Consider the following 21,932-nt stretch of genomic DNA (forward strand, 5'->3'; position numbering starts at 1 on the left):
CTCAATACCAGAGTTATTTTAAAGGTGCGGCCAGAAAAAAGCCAGCGTTAGCTACGCGGGTCCTTACCGACAAAACTCTAAGGCCTAGATTTGGAGTTCGGCGGTAAAAGGGCTGTTAACGCTCTGCGGGCTTTTTTCTGGCCGCACCATAAATTTAACTCTGGTATCGAGAGTTTAATCAAATGCTGCGTTAGGCTCCAAAAAAGGAGCGTAGAGCATTTTTACCGCAAATGCAACTCTCGATACCAGAGTTGCTTACGGACGCGGCCGGCCTCAAAAACGTGCTCATGCACGATTCTCCCATAGGAAACAATGGGGCTGTTTGAGCTGAAAAAAAAACCTAACACCTGCAAAAAAGCAGCGTTCAGCTCCTAACGCAGCCCCATTGTTTCCTATGGGGAAACACTTCCTACGTCTGCACCTAACACCCTAACATGTACCCCGAGTCTAAACACCCCTAACCTTACACTTATTAACCCCTAATCTGCCGCCCCCGCTATCGCTGACCCCTGCATATTTTTTTTAACCGCTAATCTGCCGCTCCGTAAACCGCCGCAACCTACGTTATCCCTATGTACCCCTAATCTGCTGCCCCTAACATCGCCGACCCCTATATTATATTTATTAACCCCTAATATGCCCCCCACAACGTCGCCTCCACCTGCCTACACTTATTAACCCCTAATCTGCCGACCGGACCTGAGCGCTACTATAATAAAGTTATTAACCCCTAATCCGCCTCACTAACCCTATCATAAATAGTATTAACCCCTAATCTGCCCTCCCTAACATCGCCGACACCTAACTTCAATTATTAACCCCTAATCTTCCGATCGGAGCTCACCGCTATTCTAATAAATGGATTAACCCCTAAAGCTAAGTCTAACCCTAACACTAACACCCCCCTAAGTTAAATATAATTTTTATCTAACGAAATAAATTAACTCTTATTAAATAAATGATTCCTATTTAAAGCTAAATACTTACCTGTAAAATAAACCCTAATATAGCTACAATATAAATTATAATTATATTATAGCTATTTTAGGATTAATATTTATTTTACAGGCAACTTTGTAATTATTTTAACCAGGTACAATAGCTATTAAATAGTTAAGAACTATTTAATAGTTACCTAGTTAAAATAATAACAAATTTACCTGTAAAATAAATCCTAACCTAAGATATAATTAAACCTAACACTACCCTATCAATAAAATAATTAAATAAACTACCTACAATTACCTACAATTAACCTAACACTACACTATCAATAAATTAATTAAACACAATTCCTACAAATAAATACAATTAAATAAACTAGCTAAAGTACAAAAAATAAAAAAGAACTAAGTTACAGAAAATAAAAAAATATTTACAAACATAAGAAAAATATTACAACAATTTTAAACTAATTACACCTACTCTAAGCCCCCTAATAAAATAACAAAGCCCCCCAAAATAAAAAATTCCCTACCCTATTCTAAATTAAAAAAGTTACAAGCTCTTTTACCTTACCAGCCCTGAACAGGGCCCTTTGCGGGGCATGCCCCAAGAATTTCAGCTCTTTTGCCTGTAAAAAAAAACATACAATACCCCCCCCCAACATTACAACCCACCACCCACATACCCCTAATCTAACCCAAACCCCCCTTAAATAAACCTAACACTAATCCCCTGAAGATCTTCCTACCTTGTCTTCACCATCCAGGTATCACCGATCCGTCCTGGCTCCAAGATCTTCATCCAACCCAAGCTGGGGTTGGCGATCCATAATCCGGTGCTGAAGAGGTCCAGAAGAGGCTCCAAAGTCTTCCTCCTATCCGGCAAGAAGAGGACATCCGGACCGGCAAACATCTTCTCCAAGCGGCATCTTCGATCTTCTTCCATCCGGAGCGAAGCGGCAGGATCCTGAAGACCTCCAGCGCGGAACATCCATCCGGACCGACGACTGAACGACGAATGACTGTTCCTTTAAGGGACGTCATCCAAGATGGCGTCCCTCGAATTCCGATTGGCTGATAGGATTCTATCAGCCAATCGGAATTAAGGTAGGAATTTTCTGATTGGCTGATGGAATCAGCCAATCAGAATCAAGTTCAATCCGATTGGCTGATCCAATCAGCCAATCAGATTGAGCTCGCATTCTATTGGCTGTTCCGATCAGCCAATAGAATGCGAGCTCAATCTGATTGGCTGATTGGATCGGCCAATCGGATTGAACTAGATTCTGATTGGCTGATTCCATCAGCCAATCAGAAAATTCCTACCTTAATTCCGATTGGCTGATAGAATCCTATCAGCCAATCGGAATTCGAGGGACGCCATCTTGGATGACGTCCCTTAAAGGAACAGTCATTCGTCGTTCAGTCGTCGGTCCGGATGGATGTTCCGCGCTGGAGGTCTTCAGGATCCTGCCGCTTCGCTCCGGATGGAAGAAGATCGAAGATGCCGCTTGGAGAAGATGTTTGCCAGTCCGGATGTCCTCTTCTTGCCGGATAGGAGGAAGACTTTGGAGCCTCTTCTGGACCTCTTCAGCACCGGATTATGGATCGCCAACCCCCGCTTGGGTTGGATGAAGATCTTGGAGCCAGGACGGATCGGTGATACCTGGATGGTGAAGACAAGGTAGGAAGATCTTCAGGGGATTAGTGTTAGGTTTATTTAAGGGGGGTTTGGGTTAGATTAGGGGTATGTGGGTGGTGGGTTGTAATGTTGGGGGGGGGGTATTGTATGTTTTTTTTTACAGGCAAAAGAGCTGAACTTCTTGGGGCATGCCCCGCAAAGGGCCCTGTTCAGGGCTGGTAAGGTAAAAGAGCTTGTAACTTTTTTAATTTAGAATAGGGTAGGGAATTTTTTATTTTGGGGGGCTTTGTTATTTTATTAGGGGGCTTAGAGTAGGTGTAATTAGTTTAAAATTGTTGTAATATTTTTCTTATGTTTGTAAATATTTTTTTATTTTCTGTAACTTAGTTCTTTTTTATTTTTTGTACTTTAGCTAGTTTATTTAATTGTATTTATTTGTAGGAATTGTGTTTAATTAATTTATTGATAGTGTAGTGTTAGGTTAATTGTAGGTAATTGTAGGTAGTTTATTTAATTATTTTATTGATAGGGTAGTGTTAGGTTTAATTATATCTTAGGTTAGGATTTATTTTACAGGTAAATTTGTTATTATTTTAACTAGGTAACTATTAAATAGTTCTTAACTATTTAATAGCTATTGTACCTGGTTAAAATAATTACAAAGTTGCCTGTAAAATAAATATTAATCCTAAAATAGCTATAATATAATTATAATTTATATTGTAGCTATATTAGGGTTTATTTTACAGGTAAGTATTTAGTTTTAAATAGGAATAAGTTATTTAATAAGAGTTAATTTATTTCGTTAGATAAAAATTATATTTAACTTAGGGGGGTGTTAGTGTTAGGGTTAGACTTAGCTTTAGGGGTTAATCCATTTATTAGAATAGCGGTGAGCTCCGATCGGAAGATTAGGGGTTAATAATTGAAGGTAGGTGTCGGCGATGTTAGGGAGGGCAGATTAGGGGTTAATACTATTTATGATAGGGTTAGTGAGGCGGATTAGGGGTTAATAACTTTATTATAGTAGCGCTCAGGTCCGGTCGGCAGATTAGGGGTTAATAAGTGTAGGCAGGTGGAGGCGACGTTGTGGGGGGCAGATTAGGGGTTAATAAATATAATATAGGGGTCGGCGGTGTTAGGGGTAGCAGATTAGGGGTACATAGGGATAACGTAGGTGGCGGCGCTTTGCGGTCGGAAGATTAGGGGTTAATTATTTTAAGTAGCTGGCGGCGATGTTGTGGGGGGCAGGTTAGGGGTTAATAAATATAATACAGGGGTCGGCGGGGTTAGGGGCAGCAGATTAGGGGTACATAAATATAACGTAGGTGGCGGTCGGCAGATTAGGGGTTAAAAATTTTAATCGAGTGTCGGCAATGTGGGGGGGCCTCGGTTTAGGGGTACATAGGTAGTTTATGGGTGTTAGTGTACTTTAGGGTACAGTAGTTAAGAGCTTTATGAACCGGCGTTAGCCAGAAAGCTCTTAACTCCTGCTATTTTCAGGCGGCTGGAATCTTGTCGTTAGAGCTCTAACGCTCACTTCAGAAACGACTCTAAATACCAGCGTTAGAAAGATCCCATTGAAAAGATAGGCTACGCAAATGGCGCAGGGGGATCTGCGGTATGGAAAAGTCGCGGCTGAAAAGTGAGCGTTAGACCCTTTAATCACTGACTCCAAATACCAGCGGGCGGCCAAAACCAGCGTTAGGAGCCTCTAACGCTGGTTTTGACGGCTACCGCCGAACTCCAAATCTAGGTCTTAATCTAGCCGTTAGGTTGCAGGAAAGCATTACCTACTGTATAATACAATATATCTACTTAATTAGATGAATAACATTTGCCTTTTTTTTTACACAAATACAGATGACACCACCAATTAAAAAATGTATACTATTTTTGTCAGGTTTGCTCTGAGCTTTGAAAATGAACACTAGCTATATTCTGGACTCTGAAATCAGGTACATGTATGAACACATAAGTTTTATAAATCATTGAAACATTTTGTAGTATTTTATCAAAGATTAGATTAATTTAAATAGTTTTGTGGATTTCTATAGATCAAGATATTATATAACCTTTCATGGATACTTGTGGATTGCAGCAAAGAAACACTGATCTATGGCTAATCATTGTAAATATGAACCTTAAAAGGGACATGATAACCAAATGTTGCAGCATTTGAAAGTGATGCTGCATTGCTGTCAAAAGCTAACTAGAAAATATCACCTGAACATAGCGATGTTCAGGTGATATTTTCTTGTCAGATTTTTACAGTTATACTGCATCACTATCAAGTGATTTAGCATATGAGTATTATGTCCCTTTAAGGTAAACAGAGTTGTTTCAAGGACACTGGCCCAAACAACATACTGGATCAAAAGAGAATATAGAAGGAGAGTCAGACAAATGTGTATATTTTATTCTAGTTGAAAACTCTTTTTTCTAAATAAAAAAAGAGAAAAATCATCAAAGACTATTACAATTTGTATAGTTAAATCTCTTAGGGTAAACAGTTTACTATAAATATTACAGTCATGTTTCCAGCACTTGTTTCATTGGATAAATGGAGACAGGGTTGATAAGGTAAACTAAAAATTATGTTGTTTTTTTTTGTTTGTTAAAGGTCCATTCCCATTAAACTAATAAAGATGTGAGTGACATTCTAATACAACCAGTCAAGTAGTCTTGGAGCCCTAAGTGCATTGAATGTGAGCTTAAAAATAGGTTCTGATCTCTCAAATGAAAATTCACTGCAGAAATGGGCTCAGGCAGCATGGAGAAGCTGGACTAACCTGCTAATAAATCTCAGGTTAAAGACCAATCTTGTTGAATGTAATGTATGCTAATGAAGTGACCTTTCTAATGGAACACTTTTCCATATTCTGTCACTGCACACATCAATTATGCAGCTGCAATTATCCTCCTGTTTTACATGGGAAGCTGAAAAATAGCAGCCTTAATAGAAATATTCAATGAAGAGAGAAAGAAACTACACAGGCTTATTTTTTTCTAGTTAACTCCCTTTCTGCCAATTTAGCTACGATTAAACATTTTAATGACTACCTATTTTGAGAACAAATTGATTAAGTTTATTAAAACTAGCTCACAGCAATTCAAAAGACAGGGAAGGAATAGTCGAGCAGAGAAATGAAAAAAATATGACAACCTTATCTAATCAGGATTTCATGCAACTAGGCCATAACAAGGTATTTATTTTTGGAATTAAATGAAAGGTTCTATTAAATTAAATAATATAGCAGTGAGAGGGTAGTTTCCTGTTTAGTGACTATGTTATATACTGGTATGCATTTGTCACCTGGGCAATTGTTCTTGGAACTCTGGTGATGCAATCTAGGAATTAGATAAAACCCCTACAGAAAAACCGAGCCTTGCAATTTATTTCTGAAACTTAACACAAGATCATAACAAGGTTTAAAGTTCTATGTAAATTTCTTTAAAATTATATAAAACCTAAAAATGTTCTTATGTAATTCAGATAGAGCATACAATTTTAAACAATTTTCCAATTAACTTCTATTATCTAATTTGCTTAATTCAGTTGGTATCCTTTGTATACCTAGGTGTGCTCAGGAGCTGGAAGCTAGCTGCTAATTGGTGGTTGCACAAATATAGATTCAAACAGCTAATAGGATTTCAGTAGCTCTCAACCTATTGGCTGATTTGAATTTGAAGAATCAAATCAGCCAATAGGAATGCAAGGGACGCCATCTTTAATCGGGTACCTTGAATTCACTATTCGGTGTACAGCGGAGATTGTACGAAGAGGATCCTCCACGCTCCATGGCTCCGCAGTCGCTGGTCCTGCTCCGCGCTTAAAGGGGGGAGAGGCGGGAGAGAGGAAGGCCAGTGAGTACGTCATTGCAGTAGTCAAGTCAGGAAATTTCAAGAGAGTGGACTATTTGCTTTGTGGTGTCAGCACTCAGAAATTGGAGAATTTTTGAAATATTGTGTAGGTGGTTGTGGCAGGATTAAGAGAGTGATTGGATGTGAAGGATGATGGAAAGGTTGGAGCCAAGTGTAACTCTGAGGCAGCAGACTATGGGTGATGGGGATATAGTGATGCCTTTGATGGTGATAGAGAAGTCAGAAATCAGAGTGAAGCTAGGGGGGGATTAGAAGGAGCTCAGTTTTGGACATGTTAATCTTTAGGTGGTGAGAGGCCATCCAGGAAGAAATACCAGATAAGCAGTCGCTGATGTGAGAATGGAAAGAGGGAGAGGTAGATATGGGTGTCATCAGCATAGAGGTGATAATTAAAGCCATAGCTGTTGATAAGTTTACCCAGTGAAGAAGTATAAATAGTAGAGGATGCAGGAACAGTAGAGGATGCAGGAATGAGCCTTGAGGTACTCTAACTGACAGAGGCATTGAAGAAGAGGAGTCGCCAACAAATGACACAGAAAAGGACCTGTGAGAAAGATAAGAGCGGATCCAAGAGAGAGCTGTGTCACAGAGACCAAGAGAGCTGAGGGTCTGTAGGAGGAGAGGTGATCAACTGTGTTGAAGGCAGCTGAGAGATCAAGTAAGATAAGTATAGAATAGTGATCATTGCTTTTAGCAGAAAGAAGATCATTAGTAACCTTTGTTTAAAACAAAAGCAGATTTGAACAAAGTACATTGTATATTTTTTTTATATAAAATGCAGAATTTAATCTACCATGGCTTCAATATGCATTAATGTTTTTTTCTTAATCTGGTCGAAGTGAACTTTTCCTTTAGTTTTTATTCATGTAGTATATAAATAATAAACAACTATCAGTCAACACAAAGGCCCACGTTTATGAATATGTGGATGGACAAAGTCCCCACCTCCTGTGTTTGCAGGCAGTGCTGCAGCATCTGCTGCTTAAGTTTATGATTGCACAACCCTAATTCCATAGTATGTTATAGTGTAATTGGCCCTGTATAACTCCAGATCTGTAGTATTATTAAAAAAACCTGTTAGCATGTACACTCATAAGCCCAGTTGTCTTGTGTAAAAGTAGAAGAGGGAGGGATAAAAAATAAAAACAGCTAATTCCGCTGAGAAATTAAATCCCAAACAATAATTAAGTTTTCTTAAATATTTAAAAAAAAACTCAAATCAAAGGCATGAGAATCAAACTTAGACAACATCCTGAAAAACCTTCCTACCAAAGGCTGCTTCCGAAGAAGCAAACACATAAAAATGGTAAAAAGAAAAAATATGCAAAGTAGACCAAGATGCTGCTTTGCAAAGTTGATCAACTGAAGCTTTATTCTTGAGAGCCCAAGAAGTGGCAACTGATCTAGTAGAATGAGTTGTAATTCTCTAAGCTTTGTGAATCAAAAGTCTGAACCAAAAAAACAGAGAAATTACAGAGACTTTTTGACCTTCCCTGGAGACAGAAAAAAATAACAAAAAGACTAGAAGTCTTTCTGAAATCTTAAGTAGCCTCAACATAATATTTCAAAGCTCTTACCACATCTAAAGAATGTAAAGACTCTACAAGAGTATTCTTTAAAATTAGGACACAAAGAAGGAAAAATTTCCTTATTGATGTTGATAGAATTCACAACTTTAGGCACAATTTTTTAATGAAGTCCGCAAAACAGCTTTATCTTGATGGAAAATTAGATAAAGACACTCACAAGAGAGACCAAACAATACAAAAACTCTTCAAGCAGAAGAGATTGCCAAAAGAAATAACATTTTCCAAGAAAGTAATTTAATATCCAGAGAATGCATTGACTCAAAAGGAGGAGCCTGAAAAATCTTCAAAACCAAAATTTAGACTCAAAGGAGGAGAAATAGATTTAAAAACAGGTTTAATGTGAATCAAAACCTGAACAAAACAGTGAATATCAGGAAGTTCAGCAATCTTTCTATGAATTAAGACAGAAAGACCAGAAATTTGTCCTTTCAAAGTATTTGCAAACAAAACGTTAATCCAAACCATCCTGAAGAAACTGAAAAATCCTAGGAATTCTAAAAGAATGCCCAGAATAATCATGAGTTGAACATCATGAAATATAGGTTTTCAAAACCCGAAAATAAAATCTCCTAGAAACAGACTTAAGAGCCTGTATCATAGTGCTAATAACTGAGTCAGAGAAACATCTATGACTAAACACTTAAGCGTTCAATTTCCAAACCTTCAAATTTAGAAATTTGAGATCCTATGAAAAAAAAGGGCCACAGGAACAGAAGGTCTTGCCTTAAAGGAAGTGGCCAAGGCTGGCAACTGAACATCCTGACAAGGTCCACATACCAAAACCTGAGAGACCAAGCTGGAGCTATCAGAAACAAAAAAAAAATTCCATTATGATCTTGAAGATCACCCTTGGGAAAAGAACCAGAGCATCCACTATCTCTGCCTGAGGATCCTTGGACCTGGAAAGGAATCTGGAAAACTTCTTGTTTAGATAAGAGACCATCAGATCTATTTCTGGAAGACCTCACATCTGTACAAGAAGAAAAAAAAACACATCTGGATGGAGAGCACTCCTACAGATATAAAGTTTGATGGCTGTGATAATCCCCTTCCCAATTGTCTACACCTGAGATATGAATCACAGAAATTAGACAAGAATTGGATTCCGTCCAAGAAAGTGTCCAAGATACTTTCTCCATAACTGAAGGACTGCGAGTCCATTCTTGATGATTGACAAATGCCACTGTTGTGATATTGTTTGTTTAAAAAATAAATGTAAAAGTTGTCTCTTCAAAAGAAACCATGCTTGAAGAGAGGCTCCTAACGCTGGTTTTAGGCTAACTCCGGTATTTGGAGTCACTCAAAAAAGGGTCTAACGCTCACTTTTCAGCCGCAACTTTTCCATACCGCAGATCCCCTTACGTAAATTGCGTATCCTATCTTTTCAATGGGATTTTTCTAACTCCGGTATTTAGAGTCATGGCTGAAGTGAGCGTTAGAATTATAATGACAAAACTCCAGCCGCAGGAAAAAACTCAGTAGTTAAGAGCTTTCTTGGCTAACGCCGGTTCATAAAGCTCTTAACTACTGTACTCTAAAGTACACTAACACCCATAAACTACCTATGTACCCCTAAACCGAGGCCCCCCCACATCGCCGCCACTTGATTAAATTTTTTTAACCCCTAATCTGCCGACCGCCACCTACGTTATACTTATGTACCCCTAATCTGCTGCCCCTAACACCGCCGACCCCTGTATTATATTTATTAACCCCTAATCTGCCCCCCACAACGTCGCCGCCAGCTACCTACAATAATTAACCCCTAATCTGGCGACCGCAAAGTGCCGCCACCTACATTATAGCTATGTACCCCTAATCTACTGCCCCTAACACCGCCGACCCCTATATTATATTTATTAACCCCTAATCTGCCCCCCTCAACGTCGCCTCCACCTGCCTACACTTATTAACCCCTAATCTGCCGAGCGGACCGCACCGCTACTATAATAAAGTTATTAACCCCTAATCCGCCTCACTAACCCTATAATAAATAGTATTAACCCCTAATCTGCCCTCCCTAACATCGCCGACACCTAACTTCAATTATTAACCCCTAATCTGCCGACTGGAGCTCACCGCTATTCTAATAAATGTATTAACCCCTAAAGCTAAGTCTAACCCTAACACTAACACCCCCCTAAATTAAATATAATTTTAATCTAACGAAATTAATTAACTCTTATTAAATAAATTATTCCTATTTAAAGCTAAATACTTACCTGTAAAATAAATCCTAATATAGCTACAATATAAATTATAATTACATTGTAGCTATTTTAGGATTAATATTTATTTTACAGGCAACTTTGTAATTATTTTAACCAGGTACAATAGGTATTAAATAGTTAAGAACTATTTAATAGCTACCTAGTTAAAATAATTACAAAATTACCTGTAAAATAAATCCTAACCTAAGTTACAATTAAACCTAACACTATACTATCATTAAATTAATTAAATAAAATACCTATAATTATCTACAATTAAACCTAACACTACACTATCAATACATTAATTAAATACAATATCTACAAATAACTACAATGAAATAAACTAACTAAAGTACAAAAAATAAAAAAGAACTAAGTTACAAAAAATAAAAAAATATTTACAAACATAAGAAAAATATTACAACAATTTTAAACTAATTACACCTACTCTAAGCCCCCTAATAAAATAACAAAGACCCCCAAAATAAAAAATGCCCTACCCTATTCTAAATTAATAAAGTTCAAAGCTCTTTTACCTTACCAGCCCTGAACAGGGCCCTTTGCGGGGCATGCCCCAAGAAGTTCAGCTCTTTTGCCTGTAAAAACAAAACATACAATACCCCCCCCCAACATTACAACCCACCACCCACATACCCCTAATCTAACCCAAACCCCCCTTAAATAAACCTAACACTAAGCCCCTGAAGATCATCCTACCTTGTCTTCACCTCACCAGGTATCACCGATCCGTCCTGGCTCCAAAATCTTCATCCAACCCAAGCGGGGGCTGGCGATCCATCATCCGGTGGCTGAAGAGGTCCAAAAGAGGCTCCAAAGTCTTCATGCTATCCGGGAAGAAGAGGCGATCCGGACAGGCAACCATCTTGATCCAAGCGGCATCTTCTATCTTCATCCGATGACGACCGGCTCCATCCTGAAGACCTCTATCGCGGACCCATCTTCATCCGGCGACGTCCAACTGAAGAATGACGGTTCCTTTAAGGGACGTCATCCAAGATGGCGTCCCTCAAATTCCGATTGTTCCGATCAGCCAATAGAATGCGAGCTCAATCTGATTGGCTGATTCCATCAGCCAATCAGAATATTCCTACCTTAATTCCGATTGGCTGATAGAATCCTATCAGCCAATCGGAATTTGAGGGACGCCATCTTGGATGACGTCCCTTAAAGGAACCGTCATTCTTCAGTTGGACGTCGCCGGATGAAGATGGGTCCGCGGTGGAGGTCTTCAGGATGGAGCCGGTCGTCATCGGATGAAGATAGAAGATGCCGCTTGGATCAAGATGGTTGCCAGTCCGGATCGCCTCTTCTTCCCGGATAGGATGAAGACTTTGGAGCCTCTTCTGGACCTCTTCAGCCACCGGATGATGGATCGCCAGCCCCAGCTTGGGTTGGATGAAGATTTTGGAGCCAGGACGGATCGGTGATACCTGGTGAGGTGAAGACAAGGTAGGATGATCTTCAGCGGCTTAGTGTTAGGTTTATTTAAGGGGGGTTTGGGTTAGATTAGGGGTATGTGGGTGGTGGGTTGTAATGTTGGGGGGGTATTGTATGGTTTTTTTTTACAGGCAAAAGAGCTGAACTTCTTGGGGCATGTCCCCCAAAGGGCCCTGTTCAGGGCTGGTAAGGTAAAAGAGCTTTGAACTTTATTAATTTAGAATAGGGTAGGGCATTTTTTTATTTTGGGGGTCTTTGTTATTTTATTAGGGGGCTTAGAGTAGGTGTAATTAGTTTAAAATTGTTGTAATATTTTTCTTATGTTTGTAGATATTTTTTTATTTTTTGTAACTTAGTTCTTTTTTATTTTTTGTACTTTAGTTAGTTTATTTCATTGTAGTTATTTGTAGATATTGTATTTAATTTATTTATTGATAGTGTAGTGTTAGGTTTAATTGTAGGTAATTGTAGGTATTTTATTTAATTAATTTAATGATAGTATAGTGTTAGCTTTAATTGTAACTTAGGTTAGGATTTATTTTACAGGTAATGTTGTAATTATTTTAACTAGGTAACTATTAAATAGTTCTTAACAATTTAATAGCTATTGTACCTGGTTAAAATAAATACAAAGTTACCTGTAAAATAAATATTAATCCTAAAATAGCTACAATGTAATTATAATTTATTTTGTAGCTATATTAGGATTTATTTTACAGGTAAGTATTTAGCTTTAAATAGGAATAATTTATTTAATAAGAGTTAATTAATTTCGTTAGATTAAAATTATATTTAATTTAGGGGGGTGTTAGTGTTAGGGTTAGACTTAGCTTTAGGGGTTAATACATTTATTAGAATAGCGGTGAGCTCCGGTCGGCAGATTAGGGGTTAATAAGTTTAGGCAGGTGGAGGCGACGTTGTGGGGAGCAGATTAGGGGTTAATAAATATAATATAGGGGTCGGCGGTGTTAGGGGCAGCAGATTAGGGGTACATAGGGATAATGTAAGTAGCGGCGGTTTACGGAGCGGCAGATTAGGGGTTAAAAAAAATATGCAGGGGTCAGCGATAGCGGGGGCGGCAGAATAGGGGTTAATAAGTGTAAGGTTAGGGGTGTTTAGACTCGGGGTACATGTTAGAGTGTTAGGTGCAGGCGTAGGAAGTGTTTACGCATAGCAAACAATGGGGCTGCGTTAGGAGCTGAACGCGGCTTTTTTGCAGGTGTTATGTTTTTTTTCAGCTCAAACAGCCCAATGTTTCCTATGGGGGAATCGTGCACGAGCACGTTTTTGAGGCTGGCCGCGTCCGTAAGCAACTCTGGTATCGAGAGTTGAAGTTGCGTTAAAAATGCTCTACGCTCCTTTTTTGGAGCCTAACGCAGCCTTTATGTGGACTCTCAATACCAGAGTTATTTTTATGGTGCGGCCAGAAAAAAAGCTGGCGTTAGCTACGCGGGTCCTTACCGACAAAACTCCAAATCTAGGCCAGAGACTGAAGATTTAGACAAACTAAAATTAACTTCATTCGTCTCTAGTCTATCAGAGAAAGAATCATAAACTAAATCTTATCTGGAAACCTAAAAAGGGGACCCTTGTCTAGGGAATCAAGAAACACTATTGTAAATTGATCCTCCAACCATGTCTTGAGGAAACCACACTAGTTGTTTCAAGTGAGATTCTGCTGAATGAAAAGATTAAAGTTAGTACCAAATATCATCCAAATAAGGAAACACCGCAATACCGCAGAATAGTCTCTATAGTCACCATCTTGAAAGTTGGGGCTCTTACAAAACGATATAAAAATTTCAGATCCAGAATTGGTCTGAATACATTTTTGCTTTAGGACAATGAATAAATTTGAATAGAAACCCAAACCTCATTCCCGCAGAGGAACTGGAACCATCACCCCTGAAAACTCTAAATCTGAAACACAATTCAGAAAAACCTGAGCTTTCACAGGGATTGTTATAACATGGAAAAAAAAATCTTCCCATGGGAGGTTTTTATTCTGAAATCTATTCGATACCCCTGAGAAAACAATATTCTGAATCCACTAATTTGAACAGAAACTGTCCAAATGTGTTGAAATAAATTCAATCTGCCCCCCCCCCACCCCCACCAGTAGAACTGGTTAAAAGGCCGCAATTTCATGCAGTCTTAGGGGCTGAAATTAGTTTAATTATAAGGCTTGGAATTATTCAAATTCAGAAAAAAATCTAAAATCAAAGCCAGAGGCCTTAAGGGAATGAAAAAAACAATTGGGAGCTTAAAAATTACCCTTATATTTCTTAACTTGGGGCAGAAAAGACTCCCTTTCCCCCAGTAATAGAGAAGATAATACAATCCAATAGAAAATAAAAAAAAACAGAATTTATGCTTACCTGATAAATTACTTTCTCCAACGGTGTGTCCGGTCCACGACGTCATCCTTACTTGTGGGAATATCTCTTCCCCAACAGGAAATGGCAAAGAGTCCCAGCAAAGCTGGCCATATAGTCCCTCCTAGGCTCCGCCCACCCCAGTCATTCGACCGACGGACAGGAGGAAAAATATAGGAGAAACCATATGGTACCGTGGTGACTGTAGTTAGAGAAAATAATTCATCAGACCTGATTAAAAAACCAGGGCGGGCCGTGGACCGGACACACCGTTGGAGAAAGTAATTTATCAGGTAAGCATAAATTCTGTTTTCTCCAACATTGGTGTGTCCGGTCCACGGCGTCATCCTTACTTGTGGGAACCAATACCAAAGCTTTAGGACACTGATGAAGGGAGGGAGCAAATCAGGTTACCTAAACGGAAGGCACCACGGCTTGCAAAACCTTTCTCCCAAAAATAGCCTCCGAAGAAGCAAAAGTATCAAATTTGTAAAATTTGGCAAAAGTGTGCAGTGAAGACCAAGTCGCTGCCTTACATATCTGATCAACAGAAGCCTCGTTCTTGAAGGCCCATGTGGAAGCCACAGCCCTAGTGGAGTGATCTGTGATTCTTTCAGGAGGCTGCCGTCCGGCAGTCTCATAAGCCAATCGGATGATGCTTTTAAGCCAAAAGGAAAGAGAGGTAGAAGTTGCTTTTTGACCTATCCTTTTACCAGAATAGATGACAAACAAAGAAGATGTTTGTCTGAATTCTTTTGTAGCTTCTAAGTAGAATTTTAGAGCACGGACTACATCTAAAATGTGTAGCAAACGTTCCTTCTTTGAAACTGGTTTCGGACACAAAGAAGGTACAACTATCTCCTGGTTAATATTCTTGTTGGAAACAACCTTTGGAAGAAAACCAGGCTTAGTATGCAAAACAACCTTATCTGAATGGAACACCAGATAGGGCGGAGTACACTGCAGAGCAGACAACTCTGAAACTCTTCTAGCAGAAGAAATAGCAACCAAAAACAAAACTTTCCAAGATAATAACTTAATATCTATGGAATGTAGAGGTTCAAACGGAACCCCTTGAAGAACTGAAAGAACTAGATTTAGACTCCAGGGAGGAGTCAAAGGTCTGTAAACAGGCTTGATCCTAACCAGAGCCTGAACAAATGCTTGAACATCTGGCACAGCTGCCAGTCGTTTGTGTAGTAAGACAGATAAAGCAGAAATCTGTCCCTTTAGAGAACTCGCAGATAATCCTTTATCCAAACCTTCTTGCAGAAAGGAAAGAATCTTAGGAATTTTTATCTTATTCCATGGGAATCCCTTGGATTCACACCAACAGATATATCTTTTCCATATTTTATGGTAAATCTTTCTAGTTACCGGTTTTCTGGCCTGAACCAGAGTATCTATCACAGAATCTGAAAAACCACGCTTTGATAGAATCAAGCGTTCAATCTCCAAGCCGTCAGCTGGAGGGAGACCAGATTTGGATGTTCGAATGGATCCTGAACAAGAAGGTCCTGTCTCAAAGGTAGCTTCCATGGTGGAACCGATGACATATTAACCAGGTCTGCATACCAAGTCCTGCGTGGCCACGCAGGAGCTATCAAGATCACCGAGGCCCTCTCCTGTTTGATCCTGGCTACCAGCCTGGGAATGAGAGGAAACGGTGGAAACACATAAGCTAGGTTGAAGGTCCAAGGTGCTACTAGTGCATCCACTAGAGTCGCCTTGGGATCCCTGGATCTGGACCCATAGCAAGGAACCTTGAAGTTCTGACGAGACGCCATCAGATCCATGTCTGGAATGCCCCATAATTGAGTCAACTGGGCAAAGATCTCCGGGTGGAGTTCCCACTCCCCCGGATGGAAAGTCTGACGACTCAGATAATCCGCTTCCCAGTTTTCCACACCTGGGATGTGGATCGCAGATAGATGGCAGGAGTGATCCTCCGCCCATTGTATTATTTTGGTCACTTCTTTCATCGCTAGGGAACTCCTTGTTCCCCCCTGATGATTGATATACGCAACAGTCGTCATGTTGTCTGATTGCAATCTTATGAACCTGGCCTTTGCAAGCTGAGGTCAAGCCCTGAGAGCATTGAATATCGCTCTTAGTTCCAGAATGTTTATCGGGAGAAGAGACTCTTCCCGAGACCATAGTCCCTGAGCTTTCAGGGATTCCCAGACCGCGCCCCAGCCCACTAGACTGGCGTCGGTCATGACAATGACCCACTCTGGTCTGCGGAAGCTCATTCCTTGGGATAGATGGTCCAGGGTCAGCCACCAACGGAGTGACTCTCTGGTCTTCTGATCTACTTGAATCACTGGAGACAAGTCTGTATAGTCCCCATTCCACTGTTTGAGCATGCACAGTTGTAATGGTCTTAGATGAATTTGTGCAAAAGGAACTATGTCCATTGCTGCAACCATCAACCCTACTACTTCCATGCACTGAGCTATGGAAGGACGTGGAACAGAGTGAAGAACTTGACAAGTGCTTAGAAGTTTTGACTTTCTGACATCTGTCAGAAAAATCCTCATTTCTAAGGAATCTATTATTGTTCCCAAGAAGGGAACTCTTGTTGACGGAGACAGAGAACTCTTTTCTATGTTAACCTTCCATCCGTGAGATCTAAGAAAGGCCAGAACGATGTCTGTATGAGCCTTTGCTTTTGAAAGGGACGACACTTGTATTAGAATGTCGTCCAAGTACGGTACTACTGCAATGCCCCTCAGTCTTAGAACCGCTAGAAGGGACCCGAGTACCTTTGTGAAAATCCTTGGAGCAGTGGCTAACCCGAATGGGAGGGCCACAAACTGGTAATGTTTGTCCAGAAAGGCGAACCTTAGGAACTGATGATGTTCTTTGTGGATAGGAATATGTAGGTACGCATCCTTTAGATCCACGGTAGTCATAAATTGACCTTCCTGGATAGTGGGTAGAATCGTTCGAATGGTTTCCATTTTGAACGATGGTACCCTGAGAAATTTGTTTAGGATCTTTAAATCCAGAATTGGTCTGAAGGTTCCCTCTTTTTTGGGAACTACGAACAGATTTGAGTAAAATCCTATTCCTTGTTCCGTCATTGGAACAGGGTGTATCACTCCCATCTTTAACAGGTCTTCTACACAATGTAAGAACGCCTGTCTCTTTATTTGGTTTAAGGATAAGTGAGACATGTGGAACCTTCCCCTTGGGGGTAGTTCCTTGAATTCCAGAAGATAACCCTGAGAAACTATTTCTAGTGCCCAGGGATCCTGAACATCTCTTGCCCAAGCCTGATCAAAGAGAGAGAGTCTGCCCCCTACTAGATCCGGTCCCGGATCGGGGGCTACACCTTCATGCTGTTTTGTTAGCAGCAGCAGGCATCTTGGCCTGCTTACCCTTGTTCCAGCCTTGCATAGGTTTCCAGGCTGGTTTGGGCTGTGGGGCATTACCCTCTTGCTTAGAGGATGCAGAATTAGAGGCCGGTCCGTTCCTGAAATTGCGAAAGGAACGAAAATTAGACTTATTCTTGGCCTTGAAAGGCCTATCTTGTGGAAGGGCGTGGCCCTTTCCCCCAGTGATGTCTGAGATAATCTCTTTCAATTCTGGCCCAAAGAGAGTTTTACCTTTGAAAGGGATGTTAAGCAATTTTGTCTTGGATGATACATCCGCTGACCAAGACTTTAGCCAAAGCGCTCTGCGCGCCACAATTGCAAACCCTGAATTTTTCGCCGCTAATCTAGCTAATTGCAAAGCGGCATCTAAAATAAAAGAGTTAGCCAACTTAAGTGCGTGAACTCTGTCCATAACCTCCTCATACGGAGTCTCTCTACTGAGCGACTTTTCTAGTTCCTCGAACCAGAACCACGCTGCTGTAGTGACAGGAACAATGCACGAAATGGGTTGTAGAAGGTAACCCTGCTGTACAAAAATCTTTTAAGCAAACCTTCCAATTTTTTATCCATAGGATCTTTGAAAGCACAACTATCCTCGATAGGGATAGTAGTTCGCTTGTTTAGAGTAGAAACTGCCCCCTCGACCTTAGGGACTGTCTGCCATAAGTCCTTTCTGGGGTCGACCATAGGAAATAATTTCTTAAATATAGGTGGGGGAACAAAAGGTATGCCGGGCTTCTCCCACTCCTTATTCACTATGTCCGCCACCCGCTTGGGTATAGGAAAAGCGTCGGGGTGCACCGGAACCTCTAGAAACTTGTCCATCTTGCATAATTTCTCTGGAATGACCAAGTTGTCACAATCATACAGAGTAGATAACACCTCCTTAAGCAGTGCGCGGAGATGTTCTAATTTAAATTTAAATGTCACAACATCAGGTTCAGCTTGTTGAGAAATTTTTCCTGAATCTGAAATTTCCCCATCTGACAAAACCTCCCTCATGGCCACTTCAGATTGGTGTGAGGGTATGACAGAACAATTATCATCAGCGCCCTCCTGCTCTTCAGTGTTTAAAACAGAGCAATCGCGCTTTCTCTGATATGCAGGCATTTTGGATAAAATATTTGCTATGTAGTTATCCATTACAGCCGTCAATTGTTGCATGGTAATAAGCATTGGCGCGCTAGATGTACTAAGGGCCTCCTGCGTGGGCAAAACTGGTGTAGACACAGTAGGAGATGACGTAGTATCATGTCTACTCCCCTCATCTGAGGAATCATCTTGGGCAATTTCATTATTTGTGGCAGTACTGTCCTTACTTTGTTTGGACGCTATGGCACAATTATCACACAATTTTGAGTGGGGAGACACATTGGCTTTCATACATATAGAACATAGCTTATCCGAAGGCACAGACATGTTAAACAGGCTTAAACTTGTCAATAAAGCACAAAAAACGTTTAAAAACAAAACCGTTACTGTCTCTTTAAATTTTAAACAGAGCACACTTTATTACTGAATATGTGAAAAAGTATGAAGGAATTGTTCAAAATTTACCAAAATTTCACCACAGTGTCTTAAAGCCTTAAAAGTATTGCATACCAATTTTCAGAGCTTTAACCCTTAAAATAACGGAACCGGAGCCGTTTACAAATTTAACCCCATACAGTCCCAGCTATAGCCTTTGCTGTGACTTTACCAAGCCCAGAGGGGAATACGATACCAGATGACGCCTTCTAGAAACTTTTCCAACTACTTTCTGGTCCTCACACATGCATCTGCATGTCTTGCTCTCAAAAACAACTGCGCAGTAATGGCGCGAAAATGAGGCTCAGCTTACAACTGGGAAGGCCCTCCCTGACTGGAAAAGGTGTCTAACACAGTGCCTGACGTTAACAAAACGTTCCCCAAGTTTATAAGTGTGAATTATCAGCATAAACATGTATAAAATGTCCAAATAAAGCCCATAAAAGTGTCTACCAGTTTTATAGCCCATATTAAGCCTTTTATTCTGTTTGAAACTAAGAAAATGGCTTACCGGTCCCCATAAGGGGAAATGACAGCCTTCCAGCATTACACAGTCTTGTTAGAAATATGGCTAGTCATACCTTAAGCAGAAAAGTCTGCTAACTGTTTCCCCCAACTGAAGTTACTTCATCTCAACAGTCCTATGTGGAAACAGCAATCGATTTTATTTACTGTCTGCTAAAATCATCTTCCTCTCACAAACAGAAATGTTCATCCTTTTCTGTTTCAGAGTAAATAGTACATACCAGCACTATTTTAAAATAACAAACTCTTGATAGTAGAATAAAAAAAACTACAACTAAACACCACATACTCTTAACCATCTCCGTGGAGATGTTGCCTGTGCAACGGCAAAGAGAATGACTGGGGTGGGCTGAGCCTAGGAGGGACTTTATGGCCAGCTTTGCTGGGACTCTTTGCCATTTCCTGTTGGGGAAGAGATATTCCCACAAGTAAGGATGACGCCGTGGACCGGACACACCAATGTTGGAGAAAATATGATTCTAAAATAATAAGATGGTAATCTAAATTTAAACACCATATCAGAGATTTAAGCCATAAAACTTTTCTAGTAAAAATGGCTAAAAGCAAGATTTAATATCAGTTAAAATGACATAAAATATAGCATCATAAAGTAAATTATTAGCATGTTGAAGTAAAAGAACAATGCTTAGACAAATCAAGACCTGATAACTAAACTGTCCAACCAGAGAGAGTGGATTAAAATCTTAGTTTTGTCTTGTGTAAGGAAGTGTCTAAATTTAGAGATATTTTTAAGGTGGAAGCGGTAGGCTTTAGTGAAGGACTGAATGTGAGGAGTGAAAGAAAGATCTGAGTCAAATGTGACCCCGAGACATCGGTCATGCAGGGTAGGGGTAATGATGGAGTTGTCGTCAGTTATAGAGAGATTGGGGGTGGAGATTTTGGAAGAAGGGGGGAAAAACAGAATTTATGCTTACCTGATAAATTTATTTCTCTTGTGGTGTATCCAGTCCACGGATTCATCCTTTACTTGTGGGATATTCTCCTTCCCAACAGGAAGTGAAAAAGAGAGCACACAGCAGAGCTGTCCATATAGCTCCCCCTCTAGCTCCACCCCCCAGTCATTCGACCGAAGGTTAGGAAGAAAAAGGAGAAACCATAGGGTGCAGTGGTGACTGTAGTTTAAAAATAAAAACCACCTGTCTTAAAATGACAGGGTGGGCCGTGGACTGGATACACTACAAGAGAAATAAATTTATCAGGTAAGCATAAATTCTGTTTTCTCTTGTAAGGTGTATCCAGTCCACGGATTCATCCTTTACTTGTGGGATACCAATACCAAAGCTTTAGGACACGGATGAAGACAGGAACCTTAAATGGAAGGCACCACTGCTTGTAAAACCTTTCTCCCAAAAATAGCTTCCGAAGAAGCAAAAGTATCGAATTTGTAAAATTTGGAAAAAGTATGCAGCGAAGACCAAGTCACTGCCTTACAAATCTGTTCAACAGAAGCCTCATTTTTAAAAGCCCATGTGGAAGCCACTGTTCTGGTAGAATGAGCATGAATTGTTTCAGGAGGCTGCTGGCCACTGGCCAGCAGTCTCATAGGCCAAATGGATGATGCTTTTCAGCCAAAAGGAAAGAGAGGTAGCGGTCGCCTTCTGACCTCTCCTCTTACCAGAATAGATAACAAACAAAGAAGTTGTTTGTCTGAAATCCTTAGTTGCTTGTAAATAGAACTTTAAAGCATGAACCACATCAAGATTGTGTAACAGACGTTCCTTCTTCGACAAAGGATTAGGACACAGAGAAGGAACAACAATTTCCTGATTAATATTCTTATCAGACACAACCTTAGGAAGAAAACCGGGTTTGGTACGCAAAACTACCTTATCTGCATGGAACACCAGGTAAGGTGAATCACACTGTATAGCAGATAACTCTGAAACTCTTTGAGCAGAAGAGATAGCTACCAAAAACAAAACTTTCCAAGATAAAAGCTTAATATCTATGGAATGTAAAGGTTCAAATGGAACCCCCTGCAGAACTGAAAGAACTAAATTCAGACTCCATGGCGGAGCCACAGATCTATAAACAGGCTTGATTCTGACTAAAGCCTGGCTAAATGTTTGAACGTCTGGTACCTCTGCCAGACGTTTGTGAAAAAGAATAGACAAAGCAGATATCTGTCCCTTTAAGGAACTAGCTGATAATCCTTTCTCCAATCCGTCTTGGAGAAAGGACAACATTCTGGGAATCCTAACCTTACTCCATGAGTAACCCTTGGATTCGCACCAAAAAAAGATATTTTCACCAATTCTTATGGTAGATTTTCCTGGTGACAGGCTTTCTAGCCTGAATCAGGGTATCAATAACCGACTCAGAGAAACCACGCTTTGATAGAATTAGGCGTTCAATCTCCAAGCAGTCAGACGC

The sequence above is a fragment of the Bombina bombina genome, chromosome 6 (genome assembly GCF_027579735.1).
Source record: "Bombina bombina isolate aBomBom1 chromosome 6, aBomBom1.pri, whole genome shotgun sequence".
NCBI classification, from domain to species: Eukaryota; Metazoa; Chordata; class Amphibia; order Anura; family Bombinatoridae; genus Bombina; species Bombina bombina.